This window comes from Pseudorca crassidens, chromosome 7 (genome assembly GCF_039906515.1).
Source record: "Pseudorca crassidens isolate mPseCra1 chromosome 7, mPseCra1.hap1, whole genome shotgun sequence".
Lineage (NCBI taxonomy): Eukaryota > Metazoa > Chordata > Mammalia > Artiodactyla > Delphinidae > Pseudorca > Pseudorca crassidens.
The window spans coordinates 59,759,470-59,777,936 of record NC_090302.1 but is presented as its reverse complement, the minus strand read 5'-3'; the positions used below and the strand labels follow the sequence as shown (position 1 = coordinate 59,777,936).

The 18,467-nt window shown below is 37.3% G+C and overlaps 1 protein-coding gene and 1 non-coding gene across 30 annotated transcripts in view; one reads left to right on the top strand and one right to left on the bottom strand.

Moving 5' to 3' along the window:
- The window catches only part of PTPRD (protein tyrosine phosphatase receptor type D), a 2,145,367-nt gene that overhangs the window by 640,105 nt on the left and 1,486,795 nt on the right, over positions 1-18,467 (top strand). The window lies entirely within an intron of this gene.
- Positions 6,790-6,921, bottom strand: LOC137228459 (small Cajal body-specific RNA 20). The gene has a single exon (XR_010945251.1). It is a non-coding gene; the product is annotated as a small Cajal body-specific RNA 20 (non-coding RNA).

Here is an 18,467-nt window from a genome sequence, read left to right as displayed (position 1 = left end):
CCTTGATCATTATGTAGTGTTCTTCTTTGTCTCTTGTAATAGTCTTTATTTTAAAGTCTATTTTGTCTGATACGAAAATTGCTACTCCAGCTTTCATTTGATTTCCATATGCATGGAATATCTTTTTCCTCTCCCCTCACTTTCAGTCTGTATGTGTCCCTAGGTCTGAAGTGAGTCTCTTGTAGACAGCATATATATGGGTCTGGTTTCTATATTCATTCAGCCAGTCTTTTTCTTTGGGTTGGAGCACTTAATCCATTTATGTTTAAGCTATATTGATATGTATGTTCCTATTACCATTTTCTTAATTGTTTTGGGTTTGTTATTGTAAGTCGTCTTCTCTTCTGTTTCCTGCCTAGAGATGTTCCTTTAGCATTTGTTTTGGAGCTGGTTTGGTGGTGCTGAATTCTCTTAGCTTTTGCTTGTCTGTAAAGGTTTTAATTTCTCTGTCGAATCTGAATAAGATCCTTGTTGGGTAGAGTAATCTTGGTTGTAGATTTTTCCCTTTCATCACTTTAAATATGTCCTGCCACTCCCTTCTGGCTTGCAGAGTTTGTACTGAAAGATCAGCTGTTAACGTTATGGGGATTCCTTTTATGTTAATTGCTGCTTTTCCCTTGCTGCTTTTAATATTTTTTCTTTGTATTTATTTTTTGATAGTTTGATTAATATGTTTCTTGGCATGCTTCTCCTTGCATTTACCCTGTATGGGACTCTCTGTGCTTCCTGGATTTGATTGACTATTTCCTTTCCTATATTAGAGAAGTTTTCAACTGTAATCTTATCAAATATTTTCTCAGTCCCTTTTTTTTCTCTTCTTCTGGGACCCCAATAATTTGAATATTTGTGCATTTAATGTTGTCCCAGAGGTCTCTGAGATTGTTCTCTATTCTTTTCATTCTTTTTTCTTTATTCTGCTCTGCAGTAGTTATTTCCACTATTTTATCTTCCAAGTCACTTATCTGTTCTTCTGCCTCAGTTATTCTGCCATTGATTCCTTCTAGAGAATTTTTAATTTCATTTATTGTGTTGTTCATCAGTGTTTGTTTGCTCTTTAGTTATTCTAGCTCCTTGTGAAACGTTTCTTATATTATCTCCATTCTATTTCCAAGATTTTGGATCATCTTTACTATCATTCCTCTGAATTTTTTTTCAGGTAGACTGCCTATTTCCTCTTCATTTGTTTGGTCTTGTGGATTTTTACCTTGCTCTTCATCTGCTGTGTGTTTTTCTATCTTCTCATTTTGCTTAACTTACTGTGTTGGGCGTCTCCTTTTTGCAGCCTGCAGGTTTGTAGTTCCCATTGTTTTTCATGTCTGATCCCAGTGGGTAAGGTTGGTTCAGTGGGTTGTAGAGGGGACTGGTGCTTGTGTTCTGGTGGATGAGGTTGTATCTTGTCTTTCTGGTGGGCAGGACCACGTCTGGTGGTGTTTTGGAGTGTCTGTGAACTTAGTATGATTTTAGGCAGCCTCTCTGCTAATGGGTAGGTTTCTGTTCCTGTCTTGTTAGTTGTTTGGCATAGTGTGTCCAGCACTCTAGCTTGCTGGTCATTGAATGGAGCTGGGTCTTAGCGTTGAGATGGAGATCTCTGGGAGAGCTTTTGCCATTTGATAATATGTGGGGCCGGGAGGTCTCTGGTGGACCAATGTCCTGAACTTGGCTCTCCTACCTCAGAGTCTTAGGCATGGCACCCAGCCAGAGCACCAAGACCCTGTCAGCCACACAGCTTGGAATACCACACTCCAGAGGTCCTCCTTTCCACCTATTTTGTCTCTCTTTTATCTCGGTGTTTTTGGTTGTTACTGTAGGTCTTAGCTGAAGGTCCCAATCATGTTGCTGTTTGCCCTAATGATTGACATTTTCTTTGCCATTTACATATTAGAGAGGGGTTTTAGAGTAGGAGCTGGGGTAATACAGTTTGACTGCTCTTCTAGAAACCAAGGGGAAGGGGATTCCAGGTTCTTTGATTAGGCATATCAACTTGCAATAACGGTTCTGTTTAAAGTGTACCAGGCTTGTTTTCTCCAAGGAAAAATCTTACAGTACCAGGTTTCTGGATGGGCCGTGCTGAGGAATGGGGAGTAATTGCCAGCTGTGGAGGATGAGAGCAATCACTTTACAGTCTTAGGATTTTTTTTTTTCCTCGAACTGCACCTCACCCCTGCCTTCCATGGCCTTCACTTCTTCCAAATACAGGGTTGTGGGTGGCTTCAGGGGTGATAAGCTGACTTCTGTGTACTCCACACTCTTGGCACATAAGGCAGTACCTTCTCAGTTCGGCTACATTGATCACCATTTCTCTGCTTCCTGTTCTCAATGATTTGAAATACAACACAGTGATTAATGGTATGACTCTGAAACCAGACTGCCTGGATTTGAATCCTAGCTTTACCACTTAATAAAATTTGATCAGCAAGGTACTTAATGTTTCTGTGCCTCTGTTTTCTCATTTGTAAAATGAAGGTAATGATAGGGATGTTACAGATACCAAATGAGGTAGAACAGTGCCTGACTCTCACACTGTCAGCTGCCATAAACCATGCTACTATTGCCCTCTCTTCTATTAGTATCTCTACTGTAAGTTGATTAGTATTCCCCCTGTAAGTTGATTTTTTTTTTGTAAGTGGATTTTTAAAAACAATTATTTTGCTCTCATTTGCCTGATGTTTGAGAAGAAGTTGTTAATGCCTGTGGTCAAATCATCAGGTTTTTAAAACAATATTAAGGCTTCTAAATGTATTATTCTCATTCCCCTGCCATTTTTTTTTCCTGAGCAATAACATATTTGTGTGATGAGATCTCTTTGAGCATACTCCTTCATTTCATCTTAAAAACAAAGAATGGTAACTTTTAAGACACACAGATTCATTACAGGATTTTTTTTCATCTCTATGAAAAATACCCTGTTTTCTAAAATATTTTCTTAGAATTAAATGTGCAAAGTGCCAAACTCTTAAGTCATTGATTATTTGGGGACATTACTCTTTGTGAGAATTTAATACAAGATGATTTAATGAGACATTCCCAATTGATATTATAATACAAAACTTTACAAAAGTTTTGTTTTGCTATCTGCAAACTATTAAACAGTCAATAGAATCACTATCTTTGCAAGATATTTATGTTATAGAAATTCAGTTATTTAAATATTTCTAAAAAGGGAGTTGAGAGCAGCACTTTTGAAAAGCAGTTAATAATGAACAGACATCAAGGAAACTATCATTATAACAGCAAAGTGCTTTGCAACTCCAATAACTTACGTGGGGCAGAAGCAGGCCATTAAATATAATTAAAAGCCGTCAAAAATAAACTGAGAAATGGAACTGTAAAAGGCTGTCCTTTGCCAGGAGCTGAAGGCAAAAAAAGCAAGGGAGAACCTTGAAAGTAGCAATGAATTGATAAGCCTTACTGCCTGCAGCTTGTAATGTGCTCTGTTAGATTTTAGTAACAGTTAAAGTAGATTAATAGCGCAATCACTGAGTATCTTAAATTCCTCTCTGTTGTTCCCCGATTATAGGCTCCCATGATAGACGGAACCCTGAGTGGGTCAAAATTTCAATTCATTTCTCTGCTCAGTCACTTTTTAAGTAATGCTGGCATCTACATTTGTTGGACACCAGCATTCTCTGTGATGTTTTAAAAGCAGAAATAAATTTAGTTATTGACATAACTGTAGCCCTCATTTCCGAGGAGGCTTCATTCCTCTTTATTCAGCAGACGAAGAAATCCCTTGGAACGTGAGCAATTGATATCTTTCTCCCACTAGGGGCTACCATGGTGAAGTGGATGATAGAAGATTACAAATTTATTGTGCCTCTTAAACTCTCAGATTCATGTGAATCTGCAGAAACAGTACCACAAGGACAAAAACAATGTGCCCTCGATCATTTTATTTTTATAATAATATTCTTTAATGAAGCTAAAGCCTCCCTGCTGTGATCTTATGGTTTTCAACATCAGGGAGAAATAGATTCCTCTGAATTGTAAGAGAACTCCTGAAATAGTAGGGATACTGAAATAGAGGATCAATTACTTCTTTTGCAGTAATTCTGAACTTGAAATGGCTACAGCACTGCCTATGTAGACAAGACAAACCAGCATATTGAAAAGCTGTACACAAAAGTATCAGAAAAAGCTGAGATAAACTGTTTTGTTTTCTAATATCTTATAGTGTCCCTTTAAAAAGCCAGTGCTAAAAATTCTGTTGTAACAGAAGCAAACAAAAACTGCAAATTCTGTCCCCAATTTAAATGTAAAAAATTTAAATATGTTTAACAATCCTTCTGAAAATTGCTAACATCACTGCTTGTGGGTTTCATTTTACTCGTTTTAACCTGAAGAAGGATCTTTGATTAGGCTGGGAGCTTAGAGGTCCCGCAGAGGATGGAGACAGATAAGAGAATAGATGTTATGAATGTAACAGATTATTGCATTTATGAAATACTCTAATTTGTGCAGTGATTCATATCCATTATACCATTCAATCCTGGAAGGAACCCTAAGAAGACATGAGCTCAAACAGGCATTGATACCTTACAAACACCACAGTAAGGAAGACTGAGGCTCAGACAGGTTACAGGATGAGCAGCAGGTCCTGCAACTTCCTTACTTGCAGCTGGCACCTGGACCACCTGGACCTAAGTAATAGCTCGGTACTTTGTCTTTCCCTTTAGGTTTGGCAAGAACTCCCAACTTGCAAAATGCAAATCATTTTGCTATAGTAAAGTCAGTGTTATCAGAGTGTATAATTTACCTTTTCATCTGCCACATTCAGGCAGGAACTTACCATTTGGCCTGATAGTGGAGTCACACGGATCAATGGGCTTTTAGGGAATGGAAGCTCTGAAGTATACTTTATTTAAATGATTGTTCGGCAGCACATGCAGGGCTCCACAGCAGTCTAAAATGTTGGAAACTGAGATAGCTGGTGAGGGGGCTGTCTGAGACCCTTCTTCAGGAAAGGGCACACAAATTGAAGGCTTCATTCTTTGCTGAGCAGGGACTTTCCCACTTGAAGGGCAATTGGGGTGGAACTCTGGCAACACCACCATCAATCACCCTGGTCAATGAGATTGATTTAAAGAGACTGCTGAGGGTCAGGATGATAGAGTCCTGAAACTACTTAGAAGGAAGAGAAATGGACTTTCAAGATGTGGATCGCAAGAGAATGGAATAAGTGAAATTAAGGAGAATGAAAGAGTAAGAAAAAGGTGATAGGAGATCTGTGTGAGGAACAAAAGTCCTGAGAAATTAGAAATAAAAAATAGCTAAAATTCAAATAAGTTTATTCATACTCAGATTAATGACAATATTTGGTTTATATATTTGGAACTTTTTCGAGAACTCTTCCATTGTTTCACATAAACCAATGAAAGGCTGCCAGATAACTTTCTATCTCAACATCAATATTAGTATCATTTGTAACAACAAAAAATAATGGCATTCACTGTGTTGTGACTATGTACCGGACACTTCTCTAACAACTTGAAATGTATTAACTATATGTATATTTATAACATAAACTATTAATCCTGTTTTAAATGTCAAGATAATAGTGCATAGCAAATGTAAGGAGCTTGCTTGCCCATGAAAACTACAAAGCTAAGTGGCAAAGTCAGGGACATAAGCGCTACAGCCTTCACCCCTTACACTTTCCAGGCCATTCCCTAGAATAATAATCTGTATGCTCATTAGAACAGCTTTGCTATTTGCTTTTGAAAAATAACACTTTCTGAACACAAGAATTTATGTGATATTTAAACTACAATGATATTGCTTGAATGTTCCCGGGATGATTTGGGTTCGGACAAAATCCATTTCGCTTTGAGATTATGGCAAGAAAACAAAATTTGTATTTTTAATATTGATTCTAATTCCTTATGAAATACAATAGCTAATAGCACTGTATGACCTTATATAAAAATGATTGCCGTGATGCGTGGAGATGCTGTCACACTACCTTTAAACATGAACTTGGGTTAAAACCACCTACTAAAACATCATTTTTAGCATAATAGAATCTGTTATAAACTATCCCATTACTGAAATTAACTTAGATCAACTGTGTGTATTTGTGTGTGCAGGCACACACAGTTGATCTTCATTTCATGTTTGTGAATTTGGCTACTGCCTAAAATTTATTGGTAACCCCTAAATCAATGCTTATAGAATGTTGTGGTCGTTCACAGACATGCACAGAGCAGTAAAAATTTGAGTTGCCTTCCCCCGACGTCTTCCCAGCTAAGGTGGAATGAGGTGGTGCTTTGGCTTCTTGTTTGGCATTCATATTAATAAACAAGTGTCCTTTTCATGGTTTACCTAGTGTTACATTTTTTGAAATGTTTGCATTTGTGTGAGGGTTTTTTGTTTTTTTGTTTTTTGTTTTTTGTTTTACACGACTGTGAGCAGGTCCTGTGAGCAGGACAGAGTGGCCTGGCTGGCACCCAGCTTAATCCCAGCAAGTAAGTGTGGTGAGCTTCCCCGGAGCCAGGTGGCCTCAGATGCCCCTTCCACAACAGAAGCCCCCATTCTGGACACCCCCTTCCTGGTGACATCTGCTGGGGCCAGAGCGGTTGTTTAGGAGGAGGCAGGAGACGGGGGTCCCCCCCTCGCTCGCAGGCATCCACGCGGTTGACCACGTGGTTAGGCATACATACATACCTGCCTGTGGGGCAGGCAGGGGCCAAGCTACTTTTGGGGCTCACAAGAGCCGATCCAAGGAAAGCAGGCCCTAGTCTGGCTGAGGCCAGCAGGCTTGGTACAGACCAGGTTGGGGCTGCCAGCAACTACAGGTGTCTGAGGTAGGAAAACAAGGCTGCCCCACTCATGGCAGCCCTGACAATGATCCTCAAGGGGTGATCTTGGCCTCCAGTCCTGGCTGAGGAGAAAAGGGACCTCCCACAGCTCTATGGGAGAGAGGCCCTTGTGTGAGGTTTTTATGGTATTCTTACCATTTTAAATGGCCTACAATTGTAGTGTTGAAGTGTTGTCAGTGTTCCTAGGTGCAAGATAACAGATTTGCTGTGTGGAGAAAATGTGTGTCAGATAAATTTCATTCAGGCATGAATTATAATTTAGTTTGGCTATATATTTAATATTAGTGAATTAATGATACATGTTAAGTAAGGTATCTTTAAACAGAAATACACTTAAAGTTGTGCATGGATTTAAGTGTTTATTCCCATTTTATAGATGATAAAGCGAGGCTTAGGAAGGCTAGACAATTTGTTCAAGCCCCTATAACGAACACTGAGTGGCAGAGCCAAGATTTAAACCCTAGGCTATCTGAAACCCATGATCTTAGCACAGCATAAGCTGCCATACTGTTATGTAAACCACTCTTTTCACTAACAGTATATTGTAAACATATTTCTATGTCTCCTAGAGTATATGAAATTCTTAATGGTCTTATAAAAATCCATTGCATGGGTTCATTGAAATGTTTTCACTAGTCTCCCTTATTTAAGTGTTTTTGTTGTTTCTAACTTTTCTTTATTAGAAACAGTGTTCTACTAAAGAAACTTTCACAAACACCTTTATTAATATGTCCCCTTATTTGCTCAGAATAAATTCCAAGAAGTAGAAGTGGAATTGCTAGACCGAATTCTATATATCTCTTACCCTGTCCAGTTGCCCTCCAGGCAAATATGCTGGTTTACACTCCCACTAAAACTCCATATATGTCCTTCTCCCCACACTTTTTGTAGTTCTGGACATAAATTTCTTTTCAGTCTTTATCAGTTACATACAGTTCTAATTTTTAAGAAATAAAAATAATTTTAATCTGTGTTTACTCTAAAATTTCAAGAGCTTTCACAGAAATTATATAGCTGAGGGAAGAATTCCTGGAAATGGTGTTTCGGAATGAGACTTGCCATTTTTTAGAGTGATTTTTTTTTTTTTTTTTACTAGCACTGCAATAAATCCAAGTATTGTAAAATCAGTAATTTTTATTTCCACCAGTTAGTCGTTCACACTAACAAAAGTGTATCCTTCTTTGGCTTATTAAATGTCCAATCTCTTAAAGTTAACAAAGTTAGACTGATTAAACAATTTTTTCTTAAGTGATGTCTTTCACTGCTAGAATATAGAAGGAAATATTAAAAACATTTAGAAGTGACTTAGATTCTAAAGTAAATTGAATTATTCTAGTAATATTCTGAATCTGGAAGACAGTGAGAGGAAAGAAAAGGAGAATGAACTGATTAGGATGACTGAATCAAACAGGGCTGGATCAACCTTGGCTACCAATGAGCATGTACTTCCAAGAGAGGGAATCCCAAATGAATTGCTTCTCATGTTTGCCTGGCTATCCAAATGTTGCTGCCTGCCATTATTGCTATGCTCTGTTCCCTTCCATCTAATGTGTAACACAAGTCCAATGGCTCTTTTATTGCTTGGAGTGAATTGATATGCTTGTCATGCACAACTTTATCTTCATTCCCGTTCAGGCAGAGAGATATACAGACAATAGACTGACAACATTTGAAGTTTTAAAATCATTTGGTAACAATATTTTTTAAAAGAATACCATGCTATTCATTTTTTCTTACAATTTTAAAAGTAACTGTATAGATTGAAAAAAAAAGATCTCAAAAGGGAAGAAGGAGAACTATTTTCCTCCCCTACTGTCTTTCATTCCCTCAATTCTATGCTCTGAGGTAAACATGTTTTCTAGGTAAACACATCCTTTTAGAGAGAGTCTATTACAAAAACATGTGTACAATGGCACACTTTTTTAAACGTTATAATTGTTGCATTCTGTGCTCATTGTTCTGCATCTGTATTTTGCATCTCTGAAGAAAAAGTGGAGGTTGGTCCTTGATGTGATTAAAAGTAATAGAATGGCCACAGGTAACATTTGATAATTGACAGTGGCTTTGTGTCAGGCACTGTCTAAGCCTTACATAAGATTACTTCTCATAACTCTCCTAAAATACTATTACTTCCTTCTATATAAATGAAACAGCAGCCTGAAGAAATTAAACAAGCTGTTGAAGCTCACCTAACCTAGTAATGGAAAAGCCAGGCTTAAACATAGGCCGTTGGATTCCAGAGTCCATTCTCCTATCCATCATTCTCGAACTTTACAGGACTAGTAAGTGGAGGGTTGTTGAATTAGCTAAATATAATCTTTAGTAATAACTGTGTAAATTGATTTTACAACAAAGGGGGAACTTTAGAAGAAGGGAAATGTACAGATGGATTTTTCTTTTTTTTTTAATTGACTGAAAAGGCATTTAGGGACTCTGATGCAACTCTAGAGCACTGTTTCTACATTTTAAATTTTTATATTTTAGCCTTTTTGATCTTTATATCATGACTGAAATAAGCTGGGGCGGCAGGAAGCGGAGACAGTGACAGGCGAGAGAACACATTCTCACTCACGGAAGAGGGTGGATATGGAGTGGAAAGATATAAAAGGGACTGGCGAGTTAATTAGGAGTTCTGAGGAAGTTAATTAACTTGCTCCTAATGGTGAAGAGCTTTGGTGGAGCGGCCATCCACAGAGGGAGCAGGCCCATGTGATGTTCATTTGCAAGGCTCTGGGTTGTGCAAAGCAGCAAATTGATACAGGGAAGAGAAAAGGTAGCAGGACAGAGAAGACTGCGGTTAGCTAGTGACTGTCAATTATCAAAGTATGGAAAATCGAGTATTCAGCTTTGTGTTCTCTCTCTCAAAACTGTTTATTACATACCTTGGAATTAGGGATTAGAAAAAAAATCTATATTAAAATGACATTTTTATAGAAAGAACCTGAAGTAGACTTAGCTATGCCATCTCCACAGCCACAACTGGGATAGTCTAACCTTTTGACCTAAGTAGCCAGTCCCATGGCGCCATCTGGTGGCATCTATTGTAATTCCAGGTGTAGGGCCTTTAAAAATACTCAGTCTTTGTAAAAGGATGTGATTTTCAAACCAAACCTACAAAACGAAAAATGGCAGAGAGGCTGGAATAGGTTCAGCAGTGGAGGTAGACATGAGTAATGGCAAACTCGGCCAACATTCTACTTGTGGCTGATGGGAACTTTGACCTATTTGAATTCTAGCTTTTGAGAGGGAAAAAATTGCCCTGGATAGTTCTCTTAAAAGACATTATATTTCTATAAGCATAAAGAATACAGGGCAAAACAAGTCCGTCTTAGGAAAGCCAGGTTGTATAATGTATTGCTAGTGCCTTGGGGGTATGAATGATGTCTTTGGTTTAATTTCTGATTTCCAAATGTGAACCACATAACACACATTTGAGAGTGTGATAAAAGCAATGAGAATATCTAGGCACGTATACATAGAAACACCTAGACCCTGCTCTGTACCTTATAAACCGGAGAACTGGCTAAAGGTGAAGAAGTGTTTAATTCAAGTTTGGGGATGTTCCAAAGTAAGACGGGCAGAAAAAGGAGTGAAGGAATCCAGAACCCTGGAAAATATACCTCTGGTAGGACTGGCTGTGGAGTTCACACAGGGGTGAGAAAGAAGTGAAACCAGAATGGTCTGATGGACTTGAACATGGGCGACTGCTATGACATTGTAGATGAGGACTCACAGGCGTGAGAAGGGTAGCAGGGTTAAGTGATCCTTCGAAGGAGGGTTTGAGAGATCTGCCATCTTAGAGGAGAACTTAGCAATACGGTCCAAGGCACGGCCAATTTTTGAGAAGTTCATCAGAGACAAAAAACAATTGCATTTAATCGCTAGCATTGTTCTATACACTTTGATGTATCTTATTTAATCTTCATAGAAATCCTCTATGTGTGGTGATAGCCCTAATTATAGATAAAACACTTAGGCTCAGACAGGTAGACAAACTTGTGGAAGGTTATATAAGTGTTAAGTTAAAGAACACTTGCCAAGACCATGTTATTTTTTCCACATTTCATGGCAAAACTAGAGTTTAGGAAGGTTCTCAGACGGATGGTAAAGTAAATGTTCAAGATGCCTCATAATACTAGCACATCTCTTAGGTGCTCAGTGGATATTGATGGAGGCATGGTAAAGCAGACAAATATAACTGCTTTCAAATGAAAGGGGCAGGTTGACCTTAGAAATGAGAGAATATGTAGTGAGAAAGTTAAGCCATATTTGAAAATATCCCCTGAACTGAGGAACATAACTGCTGATCTTTTCATGTAACTTACACTTCAGTACATGCTAGTCTATGATAATATAAGACAAATGAGATTTTCTGGTATTCTAAACTTCAAATTAAAAAACAACAAAAACTCATTCTATGAAAGAGAAATGGTTACGGTAGTTTTTCAGTCTGTAGCAGAACATAAACTATGGGCAATGTTAGTAAGTGTTCTGTGGTAAAAGGGCTGAACAGTTGGTGACTTGATTTGGGGAGTTTTCTGGTCACTTTCTTCCCCTTTTAGAGACTGACAGTGCGCTTGACCTTGGTAAAGGCTCTAAGAGATCCTATGGTAACAAACCTGTTGGAATTGTTTAACCAATCATTGTCCCACCCTTTTGTTCTGAAAGTATTTTCCCCTGCAGTGCATATAAAATTTTATATGCAATGCATATAAAATTTATCAGTATTCTTTTACTTTGGGAAATACGATGATGAATAAGATTCATTATGACTCTACTAAAAGATTCTCTCAGGAAACTTGTATTTAGCTTTGCTCTATAACTAACCACATAAACAACCAAATACTATGCATATAAAACTTTTTGTTATGAAAAGATGAGTTTGTCACCATCAGAACTTAATTTGGAATTATTTTTAATTGGATTTTTATATTGTCACCTCTTCTGTTGATGAGCCAGAAAATGTGTAATTGATCACATACTCGTGTGATCTTGCAAGGTGAGGCAAGAAGCATACTTCAAAAAAATAATTTCATATTTTAAAATTTTCACACCAAGTCTGAATGTTATTCAATGTGTTTGTCTTTATTTACATTTGTAAAAGAAGGAAGGAAAGAAGATAAAAAGAAATTGTCAACATTTAAGAAATTATAGTCCATGTTGGTTGTACCACTTTTGTACTCCTTGCTATGAGGAGGTTATTAAAAATTCTTGTATTTGAAGTGGTGTTGAACACATTAGTTTACAAAAAGAAAATCTTTAAGTCAGGAAAGTCTATGGGAATGTGATTTTATTCTTAATCTGGTATTATTGGCTTCTTGAGTCAATCATCTGAATTATAATACCTGTCATCTCCCTGTTTCTCTTTGCCACCAGAGGGAGATGAAAAGTCACATGTAGGGCCCAGCATTGATTGTCAGTATTAGTGTTTGGTAATATTCATCTGTCTCTCTCAGGGAGCTTTATTATCACATTATTTCTAGACACTGATAAGGCAAAGCATGTTGCTATTGGGAAGTGTTACTGTGATTTCCAGCTTCATTCATGTGACCAGAAGAACATTATTTTATGCAATTCAGTTCATCGTAATCCCAGAGAATAGTAGAATTTATAGCATCGTCAAAGCTGATGTTTGACAAGGAAGATCCTTACCTCATAATAAATGAGTTGACTCTCTCAATTTTGGACAAGTGACTTACCCAAACACTACAGTTAGCGTATTTTAACTTCACAAATAACCAAAAGTGTCTTGTGTTTTTCAATTTAAGTGACAGGTTTTCCAGAGGGTCTGACCGGCTCAAATTTAAGTTAAAAGATAAGGGAATTCCCTGGTGGCTCAGTGGTTAAGAATCCGCCTGCCAATGCAGGGGACACGGGTTTGAGCCCTGGTTCGGGAAGATCCCACATGCCGTGGAGCAACTAAGCCCATGTGCTACAACTACTGAAGCCTGCATGCCTAGAGCCCATGCTCCACAACAAGAGAAGCCACCTTAATGAGAGGCCTGCACACAGCAACGAAGAGTAGCCCCCGCTCGCTGCAACTAAAAAGAAAGCCCGTGCGCAGCAACAAAGACCCAATGCAGCCAAAAATGAATAAATAAATTAATTTAAAAAAATAATTAAAATATAAAAAACCCTTTGTATTTATCAGCTCTTATTTTTACTTATAAGTATACTTGATGGAAATTTACTGGATTTTTGTGGGCGTTACTTTTTTTTAGCCCCCCCCACTTTATATATATTACAGATATATCAGCAAGGCTATAGATTATTGATATAATTTCATTATTTCTCTTGCCCAATATTCCTTTCTTTTTTTTTTTTTTTTTTTTTTGCGGTATGCGGGCCTCTCACTGTTGTGGCCTCTCCTGTTGCGGAGCTCAGGCTCCGGACGCACAGGCTCAGCGGCCACGGCTCATGGGCCCAGCCACTCCACAGCATGTGGGATCCTCCCGGACCGGGGCATGAACCCGTGTTCCCTGCATCGGCAGGAGGACTCTCAACCACTGCGCCACCAGCGAAGCCCCCTGCCCAACATTCTTAAATAAACAACATAAAGATCTTAAATCTAGTGAATCATGGCAGTATACGCTGACTCCAAAAAATGGACAAGAAGAAACAGATGATTTGCTGTATGTCAAGTAAAATGCCTTACTTGTTTTCGAAAATTTTGCTTTTTAAACGTGCTTTGATTAAACAATAATGCTATAGGGAAACTTGAAAAATGGATTAGTTTATTAACATTATTGTATCTTATTATCCTAGAAATTTTACTTAAAAACAGAATAATAAAGTTGAAATACTTTTTCCCTATATCCCAGTGTTATTTCTTGGTATTTTGAATAATATGAAAGTTTGTAACTAAATGGAAAGATACAAAATACTTTTTGGAGTCTGGTGAAGTGCAAATTATTATGAAAACAAAATAAATGTAGGTTTTTTCCAGAATGTTAATTTCTTTGAAATTATCGTAAATTTTTATATTGCACCTTGCTTTAGCAGTATAGCTCATTGTGTGCTAATTTGCTTGGGGCTTGCTGTGGTATGGGAGCCAACTCTGACTTAAGGTTTGTGTGTGTGTGTTTCTAAATTTCTTTTTAATTGTGTGGCTCATGTTCATATACATTTGCATCCAAGCAAGTTTGGAAATGCTCTTTTTTTGTTAGGTAGACTCAAATATATAGGCTATGTTTTAATGAGAAAGATGTTGCATTCAGCTGTAAAAATGATCTCAGTGTAGTGTTGTATCTGAACAGTGGTTTCACCAGCCTTGGAATTCTTTTCCTGACCAAGATAATAGTAGTTGTTGTAGCTATCTAACGACCTTCCCAAACAAAGCTGAGAATGTGGAAGCCTGGTAGGCAGAGAGGATGGAGTTGATATATATGAACCAAAGAGTGGAGCAAAGAACACTCGGGAGAAAAGACAGGAAATGGATGAATAAAATGTCAACAGAGAGGAGTTAGCCAACAGGCAAATCTAAGTATGAAGCAATGAGATGGAAACCAACAGCGAAAAACCAAACCTAAAATAAGTAGCTTCCAAAGGAAATGACTCCTATAGGAATGAGAACTGCTCAACATAAACCCATCGTGTAGTCTTTGTTGGATTAAATAAAATGCATTGAAATCACTAGTGGAGCTAATAAACTTATTAGACCTTTCCAGCTTTCCAGGCTTTAGACAGTTAAAAGTCTCATGGCTGTACACTAGAACTTGGAAAATCGTTATCTGATTGATCATTTTAACCAATATTTTCAGAAAATATTTCATTATAAAATGATCTCATAGAAATCAGTAAGAAAAAGACAAATATATTTAAAGGTGGATGAAAGGCAAAGTTAAATAATACATAAAATATTGCCTAATCACACAGGTAATTAAATGTAAAATGAAGCAAAACATTTTAAATTTATTAAAATAGAAGAGTGCAATATTTTGTGTTAGTAAAAGTGAGGAGAAATGGTCAGATACTTGCACTGTTGGAAGGATGACACGTTTCAAAAATCCTTCAAACGTACATATCTTTCAACTTAATATGTTTACATCTAGGAATTTATTCTAAAGGAATTATTTGAACAGATGTACAAACATACATGTAGACAGATGTTCATTGCAAATTACTGTGAAGATTTTTAAAAGATTACACATACACAAATATCTACACAAAGAAATAAGAAATTCAAAAATGCCAGCACATTACATTAAGTGAAAAAAGTTCATATGGTATGTCAATTTTTGTAAAAATGTGTGGGTTCATAGATAACTATAAAATTATTAGTATTATATAATATAATATCAAATTATATTATTTTTAGGACTTTTCTCTGGCTCATAGGATTATTTTGTCATTTTATGCTTACTTTCTGTATTCTCTGAACATATTATATGTGTTACTTTTTTATTCAGAAACATTATAAAGCTAACTGTGTGTTAGGGGAGAAAGAATTGTACATAGAGGCAAAAACAGGTGTTGAGTCAGATCTAGTGAGTAGTGAATGACCTTGACAATATAGAATTAAGAAACAATGGTGTCCCAAAGGCTTATACTTCTATATGTTCTAACCAACTTAGTCAATTTCTTAATTAGTTCATTTATGTATAAACAGCCTAAAAAGACAGGGAGACTCCCAATATCAAAATGAAAAATTAAAGTGATTTTACGTTTGGGTGTGTTTATACCAGGTAAACTACTTTGGACTTTATACAACATTTTACAGTGGTGTCTAAGGTAGTACCTAATGTTAAACCCATATGCTTAGTATATTAAACAGTAATGCATTTGGAGTGGAGAGGTTATGACCTTTTTAAAGAAAATATTTTTTTAACATCTTTATTGGAGTATAATTGCTTTACAATGGTGTGTTAGTTTCTGCTGTATAACAAAGTGAATCAGTTATATGTGTACGTATATCCCCATACCTCCCTCTTGCGTCTCCCTCCCACCCTCCCCATCCCACCCCTCTAGGTGGTCACAAAGCACCGAGCTCATCTCCCTGTGCTATGCGGCTGCTTCCCACTAGCTAGCTATTTTACATTTGGTAGTGTATATGTGTCCATGCCACTTTCTCACTTCGTCCCAGCTTACCCTTCCCCCTCCCTGTGTCCTCAAGTCCATTCTCTACATCTGAGGTTATGACCTTTATTTAACTCGATACTGCACTGCTTTTTGCAGTTGTGATTTTTTTTAATAAACTGGCATTTAGACGGATAATGTAAGCATTTAAAAAACCCTCCCAATACAACTACTAAGCCCCCAGCAGTTAGGTAGTTAAATTAATAGGAAAAGAATTGAAAATGAAAATATTGAAAATATTTCAAATTAGAATCTCAACGTAAAATCCTATTCATCAGCATGTCATTCATTCATAGCAACATTATGTGAGAGGGGAAAAACACACTAACACACAATTGACAAATATGCCATTTCAGGCAGAAATGTGCTGCTTCATTTATTTTTTGATGAACAAAAAGTATGTATCAGCAACATCTACTCCCTCCTTTGGAATAAAAAGGAAAACTTGAACTCTGTAGTTAGAGTTTGCTTTTTAATCCTAGGAAATATGTGAAAAAATGCTTTATTCATCTTAGTGATATTGATAGAATATAATGTTAAGATATGGTTATGTCAATTTTAAAAATAACTTCCCATACCATAGTTTTAGTTAAATCAAAGGTTACATCTTATATCTTCTCTCTATGTGATAATATTTTGGTTTAACTGACTGTAAAACTCTCCAAAGTTTTTTTAAAAATTATTTTTACCTTGAAATTAATGACTGTTCTATCAAGAGAGTTTTACTCTTAGATTTAGCATTTGTATCAGTGCACGTTTGCATACATTTCCCAAAGATGCTTCATGGATTAATGTAAGTTGGCATATTTTCTTTGTCCATCACTCCTAGATATAACTTATTTACCAGTTAGGAACTCAACACAGAGACATATAAGCAGTACATTAACAGAAAACACATATTAAATAGCAAATGAAGGCCAAGTTTACAGTTTTAGAAACTGCCTGGGAAATTAAATCTTTAAAACAAATATCTGTCACCTACACCTTTTTTTGTGTGTGTGTGTGGTACGCGGGCCTCTCACTGTTGTGGCCTCTCGCGTTGCGGAGCACAGGCTCCGGACGCGCAGGCTCAGCGGCCATGGCTCACGGGCCCAGCCGCTCCACGGGCATGTGGGATCTTCCCGGACCGGGGAACGAACCCGTGTCCCCTGCATCGGCAGGCGGACTCTCAACCTCTGCGCCACCAGGGAAGCCCTGTCACCTACACCTTTAACACTTCATTTCCTGCCTGGACTGCCATCTGAGAAATAATATAGACTAACAACCCTGTGGATGGCATGGACTCCCAGCATCTATACTTGTGTTCTTTTTCAGGCCCACAATGGAATTGTAGGCAACAAACTCCACTACTTTCCCAGGACTAGGCCTTAGACCCAGAGAAAGTTCTCCTTACCTCTGCCAGTTGAAATAGCCTCTATTCCCTAGAATAGAGAATAGAGGCACTTCCTCTTCATGTCAGCTGTGGATTCCTTGTCCTCACTTAGGTCACATGGTAGTCTCTGCCAGCCTGGCCTGATCTGGAGCTGTTCAGCTCTTACCGCAGCAGGAATGCTGTATGTGCTAGATGCCAGAGAAGTGTAAAATTAATCCTTTCCCCTGGCGTTGTCCATCTTGGTTTTCTCATCCTCCACTGACTTTTCCATTGCCCAACTGGACACCACTTTTCATTTCTATGCAGTTTTTTCTGAGAGTCTCCCCCCTACCACACTATGTTCTTTTTACCCTTCTGGGCGTATATTGTATATTTTTTATACTCTTAGTACATTCTCTATGGTCCTCAAAAATACTATTTATATATATATAAAATACGGAATCATTGTTATACACTTGAAACTAGTATAACATAAATCAACTATACTTCAATTAAAAAAAAGAAAAAACTAGCAATGTAAATCAACTATACTTCAATAAAAAATAGAATTAAAAATGGGATAAAAAGAAAAAATGATAGTCACAGACTTTTCACAGATGTCTTTATCAGGTAGATGAAGTCCCCTTTAATTCCTAGTTTTCTGGATGTTTCCATAATAAATAGGTGTTATTTTTTTAAGTATGAGATATAATAGATACATGATACATTAATAAATCAAACGAATTGCAATTTGAAAGTTACAGGGGTTATTATGCCTGATGTCCACCAAGCCTTATAATGTTAGTTTGTAATTCTGTGATACATGTTACTTGTTATTGCTAATAGTGCAGAAAGTGAGTATAACTATTAAGTGATTCCTGGTGTTCATTACAAAATCAGAAAGGTTTTGATTACAAAGAGTATTTATGGTTAATAGGATTTCATGGATATTTGTACAAGTAGTACTAGCAGAGGTGGCAATATTGTTTTAAATTGGTGAATTATCATTGTTATGGGCTCAATTATGTGCCCCTAAAATTTATATCCTGAAGCTCTAACTCCCATGTGATTATATTTGGAGATAAGGCCTTTAAGGAAGTAGGTAAGGATAAATGATGTCATAACGGTGGGTCCCTAATTCATGTGACTGGTGTTGTAGGATAAGAAGAGACACCAGCCTCCAGAATGGAGAGAAGAGAAACCTCTGTGTTTTTGTTTTTTTGAAG